Source organism: Monodon monoceros, unplaced genomic scaffold (genome assembly GCF_005190385.1).
Source record: "Monodon monoceros isolate NGI ecotype Baffin Bay Population unplaced genomic scaffold, NGI_Narwhal_1 Super_Scaffold_6, whole genome shotgun sequence".
Taxonomy (NCBI): Eukaryota; Metazoa; Chordata; class Mammalia; order Artiodactyla; family Monodontidae; genus Monodon; species Monodon monoceros.
This window is the reverse complement of record NW_021703783.1, coordinates 48,562,603-48,580,741: the sequence shown is the minus strand read 5'-3', so window position 1 is coordinate 48,580,741 and position 18,139 is coordinate 48,562,603. Positions and strand designations below refer to the sequence as shown.

Sequence of the window (18,139 nt, the reverse complement as noted above, 5' to 3'; positions counted from 1 at the left end):
CACACACACACACACACACACACACACACACACACACACACACACACCCGTAAATGGACCATAGGGAATGGTTTCTAGACAGAAACCTGTAAGATTTTACTTTGCAACTCAGGGACAAGGACAAAAATTCAAATCTTCAAAGGTGGAGATCTGCACAGCAAGATTACAATCATGTGAATCAGTGGCAATGTAATACAGACATCTTTTATTAGCACAAGTAATAGATAAAAGAATGTAAACCTCATTTTGTTCACGTGAAGAAAAAAAGTGCTACTTAAATTTAGGCCAGTAATTTTGATTTTTAACAATATTATAGAAGCAGATTTTATACATGGTTAAACATTAGAAATTAATTCTTCTGAAGCTGTTTTAGACATTTCCTTAAGATACAGGGTTAAATCATCAGGAATCTGCAGAGCCTGTGAATTTATGAATCAAGTGAGGTCACTGAAAACAGAAATAAATAAATTCATTTGTTCATTCAATCAACAATGCTTATCGAACATTTACCCTATGCTAAGTACTGTGGTCGGCATTTGGGATGCAGAAACGATTAAGACCTGGTGTTAATTATCTTTGAGGATTTGGTGGAAAAGATAGAACCATAAATAGATAATTACAATGTGATATTATAAGTACAATGATTGGGGCATAAAACAGTATAATTCAGTCTTTTTTATTTTATTTAACATCTTTATTGGAGTATAATTGCTTTACAACGGTATGTTAGTTTTTGCTTTATAACAAAGTGAATCAGCTATACATATACATATACCCCCATATCTCCTCCTAATTCAGTCTTTTAAAAAGGACAAGTGTCTGGTATGAAAAAACATTTTATGAGAGTGGCAGTTTCATTGTTCTACGTGTCAAATACATTATTGTTGACACAAAATACTGTCATACAAAGATGAACCTTCTAGCACAGGGGACAGGTAAGAAAAAAATGACAACTACTACTTCTCAAACTATCATGGTGAAGGACCAGTTTTGTAAAAATTTGAATCCTTCACAGACTGATACTTTTGTAAAACAAAAAAACAACAAACAAAAAAGCTAAAAAAAGTAATAAAAGCTTGTTTCATGGAGGAGCAGTAACACATTTCAGTCCACAGACAAGCACTGCAATGAAGTATGACAGGTGCTAAGAGCATGTAAGTTGCTGTCACATAGGAGGAGGTGATGTGATCAGTTTGTGGGGAGAGGGATAGAGTTAATCTAAGAAAAAGTTTTATAGAGGATGTGACCCTTCAATTGGGTCTTTAAAAAATGGAGTAGGATTTGCCAGTAAAATGCAGTGAGGGGTAGAAAGAATGGCATTGCAGGTAGAAAGAGAAACACATAGAGGAAGGAAAAGCAAGACTGTCTATACAACTGAGTAATGAGGGAAGAGAAAGGCCAGTCGAGGAGGGTCTTATAAGCTGAATGTGAGCTTTGTAACAGCCCTCTCCCCATTTGGTAAAATTTCATACTGAAGACTGAAAAAAGAAGGCAGTTGATTCTCTTCCTCAGTATTTAAAATACTGTTACAAAACCAACAATAACTCCAGCGACAGCCACAGTGAATGTAATACCTCTGGCTGGAGCTCATTTAAGACCACCTTATATTTATATGACCTCCTCTTTCTTTAGAGCTAGTATGCAGCTAATGAACCCTTGTCATAGCATCTAAAATACTGGAAAAAAGTTCCTACCATGCCAGACCTAGAGTGCTTTCAGATGGGGGGGGGGTAAAGTTTATATTCCTCCTACTGGTTTTTTGTTTCATTCTGTTTTTGTTTTTGTTTTGCCATCTCTCCTTGCAGACAAGAAAGCCGTAAAGAGGATGGGCTCTGCCCAGGGCTGACTTTTACTTGCTCCATGACCTTGGACAATTTATTTACCCTTCCTGTTTCCTGAACACTGAAAGAGGGGCATGACAGTCCTACCCCACAGGGTTATTGTACTGTAAGGACTGGATGAGTTCATACAAGCACACATAAGAGTGCCTGACAAACTGTGGGTGATCAATGGGTGTCACTGAGTTATTCATATCATTAAAAATAAAAGGAAATGGAAATGGAAGGGTAGATAATATCCCTCTTCTCCTCCCAACCCCAGCAGTGTCACTCATATCAGCTTCCGAAAGTAGGATTGGGAACGACACATATACACTATTGATACTATGTATAAAAGAGACAACTGATGGGAACATACTGTATAACACAGGTAACTGTACTTAATGCACTGTGGTGTCCTAAATGGGAGGGAAACCCAAAAGGGCGGGGACAGATGTATATGTACGGCTGATTCATTTTGCTGTGCAGTAGAAGCTAACACAACATTGTAAAGCAAATACACTCCAATAAAAATTAATTAAAAAAACAAAACAAAAAACCAAAAAACAAAAGTAGGATGAAGTAGGCTCCCTAAATTCTAACCCTGTAGATCACCCACTGTTTCCCCAACATCACTGTGAAGCTAAACATGTATTACAGGTGGTGAAAACAGAGCTAATTATAGGCCTCTAGAGTAAAATGACTAAGGAAAAATCCATAGAGAAGAGCTTATTTTCCGTCCTGATCCTACCTTAGTTATCCCTAAAATTAGAAGCCAGTAGTTTTGGGTTATTGAAAGACACTTCCTCTGTGAGAGAAAACCGGAATGAGACAAGACTGTTTAGGCAGGCTTTATTTAAAACATTTAGCACCTCTTAGCAATGTAAAGCAATCGAGTCGATGCTTAAATATTTTAAAGTCTGAGATGGCTGTCCGGAGTTCACTGAGAGTTTGACGACAACTGGAGACTACGGAATAAGCATCGTGGTGCCTCTTCAAGCAGAGGCTTAGCAAGGGGATGTAGTAATTTTGGGTCAGGAATGTAAGAGTTTATCTTAATTTAGCAGCTGTAGAGCTGGTAGCAGCCAAATCGAGTGGAGTCTTTTCAGGAAGATCAGCTTAGGGCACAGCCGCCTAGACAAAACACCACCACTACATGGATGGGCGCAGAGGCCCCCCTAGTAATGGCACAAATTCCAGAGATAGAACCAAGGTTGTCTTAGATGTGGTGGGCACATCAGTAGAAACATGAAGGAATCTAGAGGCCAAAGTGTTCTGGGGGTCACCTTAAGGATGCTAAAGGCACTTGTGCAAAGGCATTCAGCAGGCTTTTAGTATCCTAGATAAAGTTATTAAGCTTTTTTCCCCCTTATATTTCACATTTATTGTCAAGTATATTGTTTCTGCTATTCCTTTCTCCTCTCTTCTCCAAACAGTTCTGCATCTTTACTCTGTAGCTGTCAGGACAAATGGAAGACCTCTTCGAACGTGGAGGAGGCCCTGTAAGGCCAGGATGGGCTGACCTCTTTACTGCTCCCACTTGCCAAAAGGCTGACCTACAGGAACTTAGTAGAAGCACTGTCTCTTAAAAGCAAAAAACTATTTAATTTTACTGTCACTTGCAGAGAGACTATAAAAGGTCAAGAGAAAATATTATTATGGTATCTATAACCCACAACCTCTGTACCCTATATCTGCTTTCATTACGTTTTAACCTCTGAATTCTGCTTTGCTTCCATGCCTTACAGCTATTACTAAAACATTGCTGTCAGGTTCTATGTATTTTTTTTCTTAACAACAATGTACCGTGACTTCAGTGTGTTTCAAAATACCAAGTATTATTGTACCTACAGAGAGAGGAATACGGGCAGCAGCATCTCAGGGCCTGCAAGTCAAACATGGAGCAGAGGAGGGTGGGAAAGGAATTGTGCTGCACTGTGTTACTCTTGAATGCGGAACTTATTTAACCGTCAAGCAAACTCAGAAGGATAGTCCAGTAAAGAAAATAAAACAGTAGTTTAATGTATCAGCAATGTTGAAGTAGCAAAAAACCCAAAACAGAAGGCACAGACATACTTAGTTAAAATAATTAGGCTGCCAAAGATTGAGGAAAACAACTTCCTGTTAATATCTTACAATACAAAACACCTGCTAAGCAGCAATAATCTTACAAAATTACAACTCGCCATTCTTCAAATTGGATTTTGGACTTAACACTGTTCATGTCACTCAACCAACTAATCCAGCATTTATAAAACACCTACTGATTATTAGCACTGCATTTGACTCCCTGGAGCAAATAAAAGATAAAACGGAAGACACAAACCCTTTCCTACAGAAATGTACACTCTGATGATTAATTTTGTGGGTCAACTTGGACAGGCTTATGACAACTAGTAATTTAATCACACACAAATCTAGATGTTGCTCTGAAGGTCTTTTATAGATGTCGTTAACATCTACAATCAGTTGTCTTTAAGTAGATTACCCTCCATAATAAAGCTGGGCCTCAATCACTTGAAAGGCCTTACGTGCAAAAACTAAGGTCTCCCAGAGAGAAGGAGGAATTCTGCCTCAACACTGCAGCATCAGTTTCTGCCTGTGTTTCCAGCCTGTTGGCCTGCTCTACAGATTTTGTACTACAGATATACGAACTACATACTATGTGTTCCATTTCTCTGGATAACTCTCATACACACTCTTTTTTTTTTTTTTTTTTCGGTATGCGGTCCTCTCACTGTTGTGGCCTATCCCGTTGCGGAGCACAGGCTCCGGACGCGCAGGCCCAGCGGCCATGGCTCACGGGCCCAGCCGCTCCACAGCATGTGGCATCTTCCCGGACCAGGGCACGAACTCGTATCCCCTGCATCGGCAGGCGGACTCTCAACCACTGCGCCACCAGGGAAGCCCCTCATACACACTCTTATAAGCAATTCTAAGCAAATAGTAATGGGAAGAACAAATCGGTTCAAAGATGCCTTGCAAAGGTCATGTCCAAGAGTGCAGAGACACTCAGATTATTCCAATATAAAAGTAAATTTCTGGGACTTCCCTGGTGGTCCACTGGTAAAGAATCTGCCTTACAACATGTGGGGGACGTGGGTTCGATCCCTGGTCAGGGAACTAAGATCCCACATGCCGCGGGGCAACTAAGCCCACAGGCCATAACTACTGAGCTCACATGCCTCAACTATAGAGCCCGCATGCTGCAAACTACAGAGCCCATGTGCTCTGGAACTTGCGCACCGTAACTACAGAGCCCACACGCCCTGGAGCCTGCGTGCCACAACTAGAGAAGAGAAAACCTGCAGGCCACAACTAGGGAGAAGCCTGCGTGGCGCAACGAAGGATCCCACATGCCTCAACGAAGGTCCTGCCTGTCGCAACTAAGACCCGATGCAGCCTAAAATTAATAAAAAATAAATCTTTTTTTTAAAAAGTAAATTTCTATACTGAAGCCAAGTGCAAAAGGCAGTAGGAACATAGAAGGAGTGTCTATATTTGCCTGGGGCAATCATGGAAAGTCAAAAATATCTGAGATTTGAAAGAAGGATACAGAGGAAATTTGTTACAGGAAAAGGAAAAACACAATTTAAAAGAGATGTTAGAATACAGAGTATGTCTGTTGGAGCATAAAGTAAAAAGGCAGGACGAAGGTCAGGGGATAGAGCAAGTGATGTGGTAGGAAATAAAGTGGGCTGCAAATGGAGGACCATGTCTGCAGTGAGAAAGATCAGATCCTGGAGGACAAGGCTACCCTCATAAATTTCACAGCTATTCAATTAATTTTTCTTGATATTATAAATGCATAAATGAATGTTATTGGATTAGCATTATTGTTATTGTAAAGCTATGTAGTTAAGAAGAGAAGTAGAATAAGTTCAGCAATATGGCAGGATATAAGATCAATGTACTAGGATCAATTTTATTTCTATATACTAACAACGAACAATCTGAAAATAAAATTAACAATCCCATTTACAATATGATGAAACAAAAAGAATAAAATTTAGGAAAAGCTTTAGCAAAACAAGTATAACAGTACACTGAAAACTACACAACACTGTTGACTTATTAAAGAGATCCAAATAGTGGGAAAATATCTCATGTTCATAGATCCAAAGACATAATACTGTTAAGAAGGCAAGAGTCTCCATAATGATCTATAGATTCAATGCAACCCCTAAAAGTCTGAGCTAGTTTGATTTTTTTTGGTAAAGACTGACAATCCTAAACGTCATATAAAAATGGAAGCAACCCAGGATATCAACAAGAAAAAACTTGAACAAAGTTGGAGGATTCATGCTTCAAAACTTACCACAAAACTACAGTCATTAAGACATTGTGCTACTGGCATAAGAATATACATATAGAGACTACCCTGGTGGCGCAGTGGTTAAGAATCCGGCTGCCAATGCAGGGGACACGGGTTCAAGCCCTGATCCGGGAAGATTCCACATGCCGCGGAGCAACTAAGTCCATGCGCCGCAACTACTGAGGCTGCGCTCTAGAGCCCACGTGCCACAACTACTGAAGCCCGCGCGCCTAGAGCCGGTGCTCCACAACAGGAGAAGCCATCACAATGAGAAGCCCGTGCACCGCAATGAAGAGTAGCCCCCGCTTGCCGCACAGCTACAGAAAGCCCATGTGCAGCAACGAAGACCCAAAATGGCCAAAAATAAAAATTAATTAATTTAAAAAAAACCATACATATACATCAACGGAATAGACCTGAGAGTCCAGAGGTAAACCCATACATTTATGGCTAATTGATTTTCACCAGGGGTGACAACAGGGGTGACAAAAAAAAGTTAATGGGTAAAAAATAGTCTTATCCACAAATGGTGCTGGGCAACTGGATATCCACATGCAAAAGGATGAATATGAACCTCTACCTCGCACTTTCTGCAGAAATTAATGTAAAATGGATCACAGGCCTAAATGTAAGAGCTAAACCCATAAAACTCCTAGAAGAAAATATACAAGTAAATACTTATGACCCCGTGTTAGGCAATGCAGATATGGCACCAGAACCACAAGTGACAAAAGAAAAAAACAGGTAAGTTGGACTTCATGAAAATTTAAAACTTTTATGTCTCATAGAACACCAAGAAGAAAATGAAAGGACAGACCACAGAAAGGGAGAAAATATTTGCAAGGTATATTATCTTACAAGAGATTTATATCCAGAATATATAAAGAACGCTTACAACTTAACAGTAAAGATGAATAGCTCAATTTTAAAATGGGCAAAGAATTTGAATAGACATTTATCCAAAGAAGATATACAAATGGCCATGAAGCACATGAAAAGATGCTCAACATCATTAGCCATCAGAGAGATGCAAATCAGAGCCACAAGGTACCACTTCATACTCATTTGGATGGCTAAAGTAAAAAAGTCAGATAATAACAAGTGTTGATGAGGATGTGAAGAAAATTAGCACCCTCGTATATTGCTGTTGGGAACATAAAATGGAGCAGCCACTTTGGAAAACAATTTGGCAATTCCTCAAAATGCTAAACATAGAGTTAGCATTGTGGAATCTCAGCGATTCCACTCCTAGATATATGCCTAAGACTGAAAATATATATCCATACAAAAACTTGTTCACCAATATTTATAGCAGTATCATTCGTAAGAGTGAAAAGATAAAGAAAAAAGAACAATCCCAAATGTCCATCAACTGAAGATGAATGGATAAACAAAACTGGTATACAATGGAATATTATTCAGTCACAAAAAGAAATAAAGGACTGATCCATGCTACATGGAAGAACCTTGAAAACATATGCTGAGTGAATGAAGCTAGTCACAAAAGGCCACATATTGTATAATTCTATTTATGTGAAATGTCCAGAATAAAGCTAATCCATACAAACAGAAAAAGGATTAATGATTGGCTGGGGTGGAGGTAGAGTGTGGCAGGGAGGAGAACAGGAATTGGGGTGACTTCTAATGGGTTAGGAGTTTCTTTTTGGGGTGTGAAAAAATGTTCTAAACTGAGATTGTGCTGATGGTTGCACACTGAATCACTTCACCCGTGTGACCCTTTTGGAATCTGGAATAAACCTCAATGAAGCTGTAAAAAGGGGAAAGGACAGGAAGTAGCTGGATAACCAAACTAGCTTAAGTAGAGGACCTTTCCAAAACAGAGAAGGTATGTTAAAGGTAAGGTGCTCCCAGAAAAGGAGAGACGTAAGTGTGGGAGCTTGATGTTTCCTCAAGGTGGGTCTCTTGCGGCCTGTCCCCATGCTCCCCCCTTCAAGGATAAACAGGCAGTCCAACCTCCCAGGAATTTGATTTTTAGCATAGTCACACAGGGACTGAAGGCCTTTGGAATTGAAATATTAGAATGTCAGCACTCCAGACACTGTCCTTGAATCCTTTCAACTTTGCTCCCCAGAGCTACCCTGGATACTGGTTGTTCAACGCTGATTCAATTCTGTCTCCCATTATTAGAATTAATTCCAATAAAGGCCCCCTTTCTTAAGTTATCCCAAATCAGTTTCTGTTGGGAAGAGGTCAGAAGAGATTTTTGATATTCAGGGAAGGTCAGAGGATAACTACCAGGACCATGAGATTTACTGAGGCAAAGGGCAGGATATAAACTAATTTCCCTTGAAGAATTTCTGATACAGAATAAATATTCCTTTAGGCATCCACCTAATGTTACTGATAGGTTACTCTAACAAACAGTAGTTCTAACTTTAGGAGGCAGAGATCCAAGAGATTTTTTTCAGTGATATAGTGTTCACCATGCAGTTAAGCAAACCGTATAGAGAGATATAAGTATTGTTATGTCTAACACTTTAAAAGGGGAGAAATCCTATCACTAGGATACTGCTCATAAATCTGATATGTCTAAACAGTGTTTCTCCAATTTGAATAATGGAGGGACCCTTTTAATACCAGAGTCCTGGAAAATCTAAAAACCTCAAACTGAGAAATCCTGTATCGTGATTTTTAGCTTCATGATGGTTATTTGTTACCAATTTGATTGTAAACATAAAAGTGAATGTGAATGGAAACAATCCAATGCCCATCAGCGGAGTGAATGAACAAGTCACCTGTGGACTCCATACAATGAAATACTACTCAGCAAGCAAAAGGGATCAACTACTGACACGTGCTACAAAGTGATGAGCCTCAAAAACATAATGCTAAGTGAAAGAAACCAGACACAAAATACAAGAAGAAAATATTGTTTGATACCATTTATCATATGAATATCTACAAAAGGCAAATTTACAGTGACAGAAAGCACATCACTGGTTGCCTTGGGGTAGGGGTGGGAACAGGGATTCACAGCACAAAAACCTGAGGAAATAACTGGGGATAATGGAAACGTTGTAAACCTAGACTGCGGTGATGTTTCCATACCTCTAGAAATTTACTAAAATCATTAAAACATACACCTACAGCAAGTGAGTTTTATGGTATGTAAATTATATCTGAATAAAGCTGTTTAAAAACAAAAGAAATGTGAGGTAAGAATCTGAAAGGAGGTCGTCATCATATAATCCAAAATATGCCTTTTTAGGATCACAAAGAAGATTTTTAAGGCATCTAGATTAAAATTTCCATAGAATTCAGGGACTTCTGAGAATGCCCTCACAGACCCCTATGTAGTTATTAAGAAAAACTGCCCCAAGGGTATAAGATATCCTTGGCAAAGTTTTCTGGGGACCTAAATATTCTTACCCTTTTTGCATGTACACACAAAGACAACACACACCATAACTGTCTTATACTCATTTTGACAACAATCTTTCTGGAATGCCTTGTACAAAGTTCTGTGCCTTTTCTATTTTCATTTATCCTCATATGCAATTATTATTAAAAAGATCATAAAAATACATGTTTTGAAAAGTAACCTACAGTTCTACACCCTTGTACAAACTTCTTCTTTTCTTTTTTTAACCTATCAGCTGCATGAACTCTCCCCCTTCTAGTAAAAACTCTGGACCCCTCTCTAGGTTATAATATTAACCCCATTTACCTGATATAAACAGTAGAACTAGTTTCCCCAGTCTGTTGTTGTCTTACGGTTTGTTCTGCATGTGCGTGTAGAGTTATTAATCTTGACATAGTTGCATCTGTTAGCCCTCTGGTTGTCTATTCTATGGTTTCAAGGCTGCAAGTTATCATTCCTCTATGGGTCTGATTCAATAATATAACTTTTTAAAACCCAGTGCACTGGACACACCGTCTTGATTTGATGACTCAGGCTCATCTCCATAAACACTAAGTGTTGTGCTTCTCTGAGTATAGCTCCAACACGGCAAAAGGGCTTACAGAGGTATGTGGGAGTGTCTGTCCCTCCATTAAATGGCCTCAGACTGCTGTGTCTTATGTCCTTCCTGTGTTGTCATCCTGTCTGCTGTTATTTCTTGCTTCTGTCTGTGGGCCTGCTTATATATAAATAAGCACCCTTTCCCCTCCCCGCTTTTCCCATGTACTGACGCCATTGTTCTAGGAATTAGGAAGCAGACTTATTTAAGCTTGCTAGTTTAGAGATGTGTATAAACCAAAGCTGGGGTTTGAGGGTTTTTTTTTAATTGGAGTATAGTTGATTTACAATGTTTCAGGTGTACAGCAAAGTGATTCAGTTTATATATATATATATATATATATATATTCTTTTCCATTATAGATTATTATAAGATATTGAATATAGTTCCCTGTGCTAGACTGGGGTTTGAGGTTTTGAGTAGAACTTTTAGGCTCCCCAGTATGTAAAGCACATGAGCTTTGGTACATGCACTTGGCTACTAAAAAAAAAAAAAAAGACCTAGTGCTTTCCATGATGCTTGGACCGCCCACTACTGTGCTGGAACTCCTACTTGCTCAGTTCTCATCGTCAACTCAACTCTTAAGGAATTTGAAGAGAATGACAGCTTAATCTGAACACATGCAGCTACTATGCCTAGACTCTGATAAATGGTCATAACCTTTTGTTTTTTAATTGAACATAGCATGCTTCAGAATTCTTTGGCAACCCTTTAGTAAGACACTAACAATATCAGAATTGTCACTTAAGGTAAAACCTAGAACCATGGCCCAAAGCTGGGGTCCTCGGATACTTCTTGCTTAGGAACTGTAGCTATTTCCAAATTTTTATAACTGAATTATATTTAAAATACATAGTACTATATAAATTTCTCTGGAAGGATGAAAAAGAAACTGGTGGTATTTGCTTTGAGGGGAGGGTGGCAGAAGTGAAAGGGAAATTTTTCACTCTATACCTTACTACTTGTGGATTTTGAATATGTGACTAGTTTATAAAATCCTTTTTAAAACTGCATAATATAAGGGAAAGTCACCAGGGCATATTCAAAGCCAAATGAACAGGGAAGTGTCCTGCACAGCCTGCTCTGGGCTGGGAAGAACAAAACCTACTTCAATCTTTTTGCTTTCTATCCTCAACACCCAGATTCTGTCTCATGGTCTCTAAGACGCTGCTTCAGTTCCTGACGTCAAGTCTACATTCCAACCAATAAAAAGGGAAGAAAGAAAAGAGCACAATCCTTCCAGGAACACAACACAGAAGTCACACATATCATTTCTGTTCACATCACAATGGTCAGAACTTAGTTACATGACACATAAATAACTGAAAGAGAACATGGGAAATAGTCTTTAGAAGGCATATGTCCAGCTAAAACATGGGAAGCTGTATTACTAAAAGAGAAGGGAGCACAGGTGCTGATCCACAAATAACCGTGGCAATTTCAGCCTCAAATGATGAACATAAAATTCAGTACAGGAGTTATCTTTGGTGGGAGGGAAAAAAAATGCATTCCAGGGGCTTTAAGGGCAATAACATTTATTTCTTAAGCCACGTGATTACAACATGGGGTTCAATTTTTCCTTGTTATTTCTTATACATATATATAATAATAGAATATTTATTGTGTATATTTCACAATTTAAAAAACATTAAGATTTGTTGAAGCTGGATATGGGTGCATGGGGATTTATCACTATTTTCTCAACTTTTAAGCATACTTGAAAAATTCTAGAATAAAAAGTTTACACACACTCTTTATATACATATACTTTCATCTTAATACCCTCTCATATACACAATACTTATTAAAAACCCACTCTGTAAAAAGTACTGTCCTAAATGTTGTGTTACACACATACACTATATGTATATGAAAAATAAAGGACGGGGCTTCCCTGGTGGTGCAGTGGTTGCGAGTCTGCCTGCCACTGCAGGGGACACAGGTTCGAGCCCTGGTCTGGGAAGATCCCACATGCTGTGGAGCAGCTAAGCCCGTGCGCCACAACTACTGAGCCTGTGCTCTGGAGCCCGCGAGCCATAACTACTGAAGCCCGCGTGCCTAGAGCCCGTGCTCCGCAACAAGAGAGGCCACCGCAATGAGAAGCCCGCGCACTGCAAGGAAGAGTAGCCCCTGCTCGCCACAAGTAGAGAAAGCCTGCGCACAGCAACAAAGACCCAATGCAGCCAAAAATAAATAAATAAATTAATTAAAAAAAAAAAGAAATAGAGGACTATGCTATCCTTAAAATGTTTATAATCTAATTGGGATGTTGAGACTAAAATAATACAGTGTGTGATGGAGTGACCAAATGAGAGGTATGGACAGAATCTAGAGAAAGATCAGTTTGGTTTAGGAAGGATGAGATTGCCATAAACCCTGGAATTAAGCAAATGTGACAAATAGAGTAAGCATTAATAAAAACAATAATAAACATGCAAGCTAATTTTAAGCAATCAGATTTGTGCAGGTCTCTTCATGAAGCTGTCATTTTGTTTCAAAGTTTAGAATTAAGTTAAATGAAACCTAGGGAAACAGAAAAATAAACTGCTGTTCCACTTTCACACATTATAACCAACTTTGTTCCTTTATAACCAAACCAAGGCAATCATTTTAGGGTAGACCTTTGAGCAGGTGCCTTCAGTCCCTCTGAAGAGGCAGTAAAGCATACATCTGTAATCAGCCTGGTCTCCCAGCCACCGTCTGCAGGCTGTGGGACTGTGGAACTGGTTGCTTAACCTCTGTGCCTCAGTTTCCTCATCTGTAAAATCGAGATAATAATAGCACCTACTTACTAGAGGCACCGTGAGTTCGTACTGTCCTTGGAACTGTACATGGCACAGAGTAAACACCCAATAATACATGGCTGCTGCTACTGTTGTCATCTGCCTTTGCCACGACTATGAAAACGAGCTAGTTAGTTTCCCCTAGAGTTCACTAGGGTGGGAGAGGTTATTTCGGACAAAGTAGAAATCTGAATTTTTCTAAGATTTCCTGAGTTTTTCAAATACCATGAAGGTCAAACAAGGCAGCTTGGTGAGCTAAATCTAGTGAACAATGTTAGGTAACTTATTGCATAAGAATGCTGTTAAAATAAATTCAGGCAAGTTCCAGGGTTTAAATTATTCTAATTTAAAATTCTAATTTAGAGTTGGTTATTCCTCCTATGGGTTACATTCCTTGAGGATAATCCAGTTAATTTTTAATCTCAGGCTTTCTCTTGCCACCCCTCAGAACCTTGAGTCCAGCTCTCTCCTAAAGTAGCTGGGAATCCAAGGTGTGGTTAGGAATAGCTCCCAGCAAAACCCAGACAATCAAGTTGGGGATGTGTGACTAAAACCCCACTGTGCAAACCAACATGTGATTAAGTGCTAAACTGTGAGATGCCAACTATGGACAGTCCAGGGTTATGGAAGCTCAGTGTGGGCAGCAACGACCAGAAAGAAACAGCGTTATGCATGAACAAAGGAAGATCTGGCTCAGCTTTAAAGCACATGTACAATATAGACAGAGGGCAAGAGGGGAAAGGAGTCGTATAAACAGAAAGACAGGGTGAGATCCGCACGTGCTGCGATGAGACCAGACCAGGTAACTCAACAAGAAGAGTGGACACTGTGGAGATCTGGGGAAGATAAATTCACATAGCTAAACATGGGCCCAGACTATGAATGGCTCATTTTTTCTTTAAGAATGTACCCACTACTGGAATTATTTGCCCCAGGGTTCCTCATCACTTAGTGTGGAGAAGAAAGAACAAACCACGTTAGGAATAGTGCTTCTGAAGAACAACTATGAGATTTCTCCAGGACAAGCTTTCATTGTGTTCATCTGGGAATTCTTAGCACCTAGGATAGTATCTGGCACGTAGTGAGTGTTCTAAAACTGCCTGGCAAGTAAGTGACTGAACAATAGCCTCATAGCAATAGCCCAAAACAGCAGGCCTGGACTGTCCTTAACAACAACAAAAAAGGATGCATGAATCTGGTTGAGAGCTCACAATCTATAAACACCATCAAACAGATCTGTTTTATCCCTTCCCCACTCACTCCTGTTACCTTTAACCGTCCTTTTACTATGCACAATTTCTTATTACGCTTGATGGTGCAAAATTCTAAATAACAACTTATTCTTTGTAATTTATTTATTTATTTGTTTTTATTTTTGGCTGTGTTGGGTCTTCACTGCTGCACGCGGGCTTTCTCTAGTTGTGGCGAGTGGGGGCTGCTCTTCATTGTGGTGCGCGGGCTTCTCATTGTCGTGGCCTCTCTTGTTGCAGAGCATGGGCTCTAGGCATGTGGGCTTCAGTAGTTGTGGCACACAGGCTCAGTAGTTGTGGCTCACGGGTTCTAGAGTGCAGGCTCAGTAGTTGTGGCACACGGGCTTAGTTGCTCCGCGGCATGTGGGATCTTCCCAGGCCAGGGATCAAACCCATGTCCCCTGCACTGGCAGGCAGATTCTTAACACTGCACCACCAGGGAAGCCCTGTAATTTATTTTTTTTTATTTTATTTTTTTTAAAAAGGCAAATGGAGATATGAAGCGTTGCTTAGTTCATAACTACAGACAAGAGTTGTTCCCATCAGCATTATTTACCAAACAAGAGTGAGAATGGTCCATTGCAGGTAACCAAGAATCCTATGGTAAATCACTTTAGACCATGATTTATTACATATCTTTTTTTCCCAACCTGTTTCCTAATACTCAAAATAAAATAAACCTGCCCTGTTAAGAACTCTATCGAGATTCTAGAAAGTCCTTTAACACTAACTTCCCCTTGGCACTGAGTTCACTGCCTCACATTTATTAATGAGTTCTTTCTAAAGTCTAATATACTGGAACAAAGCTAGCTTAAATTTATTATATAAGGAGACACTTCATAGTTACTTATTTAGACACCTATGAACACATAGAACAAGGAGATTAATAAAAATCATGTGTACACACCAATAAAAATACGACTTGTAATATTTCTATTATGTAGCAAACCTGGTCCTATTTTTGAGAAAGCGAACTTCATTCTTGAGGAAGTTTTAAGGTATAGCATATTATACATTATACACATCTGGTTCTAAATAAGTTGGCAAAAACAACAGTGAAACTTAACCACTGACATGGTCAATGAGGAAAACAATGAAATACATATAGAAAGACTCTTCCAACTAAACTAGTCCAATCTGAAGAGAGTCAGGTGGCTGAGGCTTCCTTAGCATTCCTTTTGCCAAAAGGTATACCTGCATTCCAACTTACTTATATATTTTCCTCTTTAAAAAAAAAAAGATATCTAACAATGGTTAAATATGAAGATCCCAAAAAGATTAACTACAATAATAACAATATACAGCTCGTAACTATTGCTTTGAGTCTTGATATATACTCTACTATTTCAAATGATTCCGACTGAATGATGTTTTTTGGTGTCTACTTCAATTCTGTAATATTCATGTAATGTACATCTTTTAAAAGTGTTAGCAACACATCGAGTTTAAAACTCAGCATGATTTCAATTTAATTTGAGGAAATTTCTCATATTAAAACAGAGACTAAAGAGCCCACTAAAGTGTCCATTATATCTGGCAAAACTACATTTTAAAATTATCAAAAAAGAATACATGAAATGTTCAAGGAAAAAGTTCCCATACAAGATATCATGATTGTTTAGGATGAATATAGCATGCATAATTTTCTTATAAATGAGAAATGGGATGTACTGAGCTGACTGTATTATATTAGATTAGCTTCCGTAACTGCGAAACCAAGCTCTTAACAGCCATATCTAGTCTCCACGTTCCTGAATGAATTAAAGGTTTCCACAGAGCTTCCTTTCCAACACAGGAAATCCTGTTGGAGTCCCCCCTGCAAGTATGCGTCACGCCCACAGCTTTTCATTTTGCAACCTTTGGAAGGCCAACATTAGCTGTATTTTACAGGAAGTTCTTCCTTTTTTCCCCCAGTAGTTTGCAGGGTAAACTTTGGTTAGATACAAGATCAGCATAAATTGAGCTCTGCTTTCTTATCACAGTGAAGCAGCTGTGCTGAGGGTGAGACTTTCCCCCCAACCCCATGTGCCCAAACCTTTCTTTTTCTCAGTATTTGAAATATATTCAGGCTCAGGTGCGTGGGTCTGCTGTGCCCTCTTGTTTCTCTGATTTCTACATTAGTATCTAGAAATACCTTTGAAAAACATCAAAGAAAAAAAACCTATTTCCCTCCCCCAAATCCAAATACAAACCAAAATGAAATCCCCAGAAAGATGTGTATTAGTTAACTGTGTTCCCAAATTGAATTTGAGCCTCAAAATAAAGACACATGAAAATGCAATTAAATGACATCTAATGCAGAAACATTTTACTAGGTGGAGAACACCACAATTTTAAGAGGACTGTGGGAAATCATGCTATTTTAAGACACATCTGAAATAGCAGGCAAGATAAATTGGGGTTGGTACCCAAGGAATTCTTGAGAGCACGTCCAAGAGTTAATGCCTAATTAGAAAGCTCATTGAATTCCTTTTAGAGGAATTTTTTTCACCTCCTCCCACAGACAGTGCACAGGTTTCACTGATGAGAGTGAAAATATCCCTTTGTTCCAAATAACCAAACCATTATAATAAAGTAGCAGTAGGAAAGTTGAGAGCACATATGGTATGTCCAAACGTGATTCTCCTAAGCATTGCTTTAGTAGCCTTGGTTCATATACTATTATCTCCCCCAAATTTGGCTGCACAAATCGTTATGGAGCACATTAGAGCCTACTTCCCAAACGAAAGTATTCTTCTCAATTTTATTCCTATAGAAAACACATCAAAATAGCACATATGTCCTAGTAATAGGCTTTAGGGTGATGAGATCTTTTATTTAAAAACAGAAAATCTGACCCAATTCAAGCATTCTATTTACATTACAAAAGAGTTAATTAGTAACATGATGGTGATCTCTTCCTCAGTGTTAATTAAGATTCTATTTACATCTATAGTCTAAAGAGAGGTCCACCAGTTCAGTCCACCCTTACCACCATTCCCCAGAATACTGCCACCCACACTGCATGGTGACAATGAAAGGTTCATACAGTTCATGGGGAACAGGGCTCTCAGATCAAGTAAGTCTGGGGAATCAAATCCAGTGTGAAGTATTTTCTAAACATTTTTGGTCCTGGAACCAAGGTTCCCCAAAGTTATCTGACTACAGAATCTTCTTTTCAAGCAGTAATTCCAAATTGAACAACTCCAACTTAGCATTCTTGGGAAGATATTAGAAAATGTTGCTTTTTTGAAAAGATCATAAAATAGTGGCCATTGGCCAATTAATTCCTGCCCATGGCCATATGCTACCTAGCACGTATAAAGCTGTAAATAAAACTTAAGCCAATAGTGGAAACTTGGAGATTTCACATAAACATCTAGGTTTACCGATACTCCACTCCCGCGTGGTGATGCTGGCTGAAGCTTAGCAGTGGATTGAGACCCTTTAGACAGAGTACAACACGTTCTTCAGTTTGATAAAGTCCTTTTCATTCTCCACGGTCTCTTCGAATTCACAGTCTGCTCTGCGCATGGACGTTACCTGCCTGCTGCTCCCAGGCATTTATCTGCCTTGGAGACTCCGTGAAGAAGGGGGGACATGACGAAGGTACCGGAAGCCTGCTCCCCTGAGTCGATCAAGTGTAGGTATAATGAGAAAGCTCACCCCTTGTAAACTTCAAAACGTTTAATGTCACACCTTCTCTCCTCCAGTGCTCAAGATCTGTACCTAGACTGCGTACTCCCACCAGATAGTTCAACCAGAATGTCCTGCAATATATTTTCTATGCTAAATTCTCAACATCATCATGCTGTTATTAACAAGAACAAATTATTGAGCACTAAGTTCTAGGCACTGGGCTAATAACCTAGTACTATACCATGTAACTCCTATAGCAACTCTATGGCCTAAAGTCCTTTCATTATCCCCCCATTTACTGATGAGAAAACAAGGTTAGACTGGCCAAGGCAGAGCAAAGCAGGCCAACTGTTGCCGGAGCTCGTGGTCTTAACCA

General features: G+C 39.2%; 1 protein-coding gene across 2 annotated transcripts in view; it reads right to left on the bottom strand.

Moving 5' to 3' along the window:
• The window catches only part of SRGAP1 (SLIT-ROBO Rho GTPase activating protein 1), a 269,221-nt gene that overhangs the window by 203,490 nt on the left and 47,592 nt on the right, over positions 1–18,139 (bottom strand). The window lies entirely within an intron of this gene.